We start from the raw sequence: 3,492 nt of genomic DNA, 5'->3' as shown, positions 1-3,492 counted from the left end.
AACACAGTAAACAAGTTCAAATATATGTAGGGTGTAGTAGTTACGCAGAGATAAAATGTCATAAGGAAGAAAGTGATTTGTCTTCCAGTGATACAGAACCTGAAGAATTGCAAGCAGTAGTTCGGAGTGAGTCTAGTTCTGAAAGTAAAGATCAAGTGGCAATAATGACAAGTGTACTTCAGCCTGTTCGAAGTGTGTTCATACAATGACACAGGCTTAGCAAAGAGAATGGGATGGGAAAATGATTTGTAACAACCCAGTTGTCTTCCACTTTAATGTGTACAGCGTGGTTTGTGAAGATTTGTGAAATAAATACAAACCACAACCGGTGTGTACATATTTTTTTAGAATACATGGGGCCACTGTTCAGACTGATCTGTGTAGAGACTGATGCTTATGCAAGAAAACAACAGACAATAAAGACAGATAAAACTATAAGATAAGTGGTTTGAAACTACAGAAGATGTGACTAGGGCATATTATGTACTGATTCTTCTGATGTCACAAGTATGAAAATCTAGAATCCAATTAGACTGGAGCAAAAACAGGTGTTTGCAAACACCTATTTTTCATGAAACAATCTGTATGGAGAGAGAGAGAGATATATATTCACTCTTGAAGCTTCCTGGCACATTAAAACTGTGTGCCAGACTGAGACTTGAAATCAGGACCTCCACCTTTCATGGGCAAGTGGTCTACTGTCTGAGCTACCTAAGCACGACTCACAGATTTCCTTCTGCTACTACCTCAGCTCCTACCCTCCAAACTTCACAGAAGTTCTCCTGTGAAACTTCCAAGACTAGCACTCCTGGAAGAGAAGTGATGAAGGTGTGAGGACAGGTCATGAGTTGTGCTTGGGTAGCTCAGTTGTAGAGCACTTGCCTATGAAAGGCAAAGGTTCTGAGTTTCAGTCTTGGACTGGCATATAGTTTTAATCTGCCAGGAAGTTTCACATCAGTGCACACTCCACTGCAGAGTGAAAATCTCGTTCTGGAAATGTCCCCCAGGCTGTGGCTAAGCCATGTCTCCACAGTATTCTTTCTTCCAGGAGTGCCAGTGTTGCAAGTTCCACAGGAGAGCTTCTGTGAAGTTTGGAAGGTAGGAGATGAGGTACTGGTAGAAGTAATTCTGGAGAATGGTTCGTGAGCCATGGTTGGGTAGCTCAGTCAGTAGAGAGCACTTGCCCACAAAAGGAAAAAGCTCCAAGTCTGAGCCTTGGTCCGGCACACAGTTCAAATCCCCACGAAGTTTCATATCAGTGCACACTCCACTGCAGCATGAAAATCTCATTCCAGATCCACTCTTATATCATGCATTTTGCATTTCATTGACAATTTTTTCAGTTATACTCTCCTTACTAGAACCCAGATCTAGGCAAAACTCTAATGAAATTCGGAGACTCTCTTTCAGACGTTCAATGCAACTAATCTAAGGATGTAAGATTTCGTGTAAAATTCTGCAAAATTTGTGAATCTAGTTATGGTTACTTTCACCTTCTCGCTTTCAAAATTTATAATGGTGATAATGAGTCAAATGCTGCCATTCTGGCTAGCAAAAATGTAGTGCTGTTGGTGTTCTTCCCTTTATTTATTTAGGAGACTGACAGACAGGCACACAAACGTTGTAGGAACTGTATGATATAACAGAAAAAGTATGCCTCAGGACATCTCCAAAGCAAAACTGAAACATGGAGAGCACAAAAGATGGTCCTCTTAAATATATTGTGTGTGAAGTATCAAACATCAAGACAGGAGATGATAAAACCTACATGTGCCCTTGAACAGTAGAAGGGAATGAGTGGCGCAGACCTTCAAGACCAGATGACAGTTCTATTTCCAACCATACGACGTACGATGAAGGGGTAAAGAAAGATTTTTTTTTTTATTTTCTTAGTGTGCGGATTTTCAACATTTAAATGTGTATCATAAGACCGGTGAAAAGAATAAACCTGCTACGACGACTTCATGACCAACATTTTACAGCAACTGCTAATATGCATGGCTACCCGAGTACTCTTCAGGCAAACATCAGCAAAGTGCTCCTATGAGACTTTAGGCAAAAACATAAACTCCTTTCCCAATGCACATGCCCTACCGGAGAATAAAAAAGTCACAAAAAGGTGTATTGTGTTCTCCCCAAGAGAAAAAAGCAGTGAATGGCAGTGTAAGTGTGGTGGTGCTCTACATTTAGAGGACTGTTCAAATGTCTACCATACCCACCAATCATACTAGCTAACATGTATAAACCTGATTTCCTAGCAAATAGTATGTTATTTAAATAACATCTTAGTGGGTTAATGGATGTCTTGTGAAGTTCATGCCGTGGCATGTCACCTTTGTTAGGATATGAGAGTGTGGTATGTTCTTCAAAATCATGACACTGCCGTTTCTTTTTATTGGCAAACCTGTTTCTGACAACAATTTTCCCAGTAACTTTCTTTATCAGGGTTTCCACAAGTTTCCCCAAGTGAAATTCCCTGATATTTCCCTGATTTCCAGACAAGTTTGAACATTTTTGCCTGACAAATTTTTAGATCTGAAGGGTAAGTTAAGACATAAGTTGACAATCTGTCTTTGCAGCTATGATACAAGAAACAATAATGCAAATGAGGAAATATCTATAAAAAAACACCACTTGCAAGCAAATGGCATTTCCTGGTGTGAGCAAAAACCTTAAGTACTAACATCAGCAACTTTTGTAATGAACTGTTTTTAGATGGAGGAAGCAAGCCAAATGGGATGTGTGTTTCACTAAGACCACCGATGTTATTTTATTTCAATAAAACAAAACACATTTGGTGACAAAAATACGCATTTCCTTGGAGTCACAAGATCGATTTAAAATACCTTCACTGATTTCAGAAATAACCTCAGAAAAATGTACGCCTCTTGAAACAAGCATGAAAGGCTGGGAAGAATTGTGTAAACCAACACTGTAGGTAATAAAAATTTTGGTTCTAGTATGTTCATTATTGTCAGTTATTACCCACTGTGTTATATCTACTATTTTACAGGTGTCGAGTGCTTTTCTTTCGAGAAATATACGAGTACATAGTGTACAAACCGGCAGCAACTGACACAATTTTCTTCTTCCAAACAAGCCACTCCTCATGCTTCCCTGCCTCTTGTCGGCAGCTGCCAGGCTAGCTGCAAGAAGCAGTGGCAGCACTGAGTGCAAGCTGAGGGGAGTGGTAGGAAGGGGAGAAGCAGTAGGAATGAGGGAGTAGGGAAGCAGCGCACATACCCCATAATCACTGTGGCATGTGCTATGTGAAAGAATGAATAAAGAGCAAATTGATACTCTTAATTTCCCTTTTCAGATATTGTAACGCAGAAAAGTGAAAGATTTCTAAATACTTTCTCTGCTAGTTACTAATCTATGTTTTGAGCAACTAACTCTTTGTTACGTGCATTATCTTTCCAGGTTTTAGCACATTTAGATAACACAATCTGCAACTCTGAGGTTTTAGGAGAAAGAAAATAAAGAGAGTGA

Source organism: Schistocerca serialis, chromosome 3 (assembly GCF_023864345.2).
Source record: "Schistocerca serialis cubense isolate TAMUIC-IGC-003099 chromosome 3, iqSchSeri2.2, whole genome shotgun sequence".
NCBI classification, from domain to species: domain Eukaryota; kingdom Metazoa; phylum Arthropoda; class Insecta; order Orthoptera; family Acrididae; genus Schistocerca; species Schistocerca serialis.
This window is presented reverse-complemented; position numbering follows the sequence as displayed.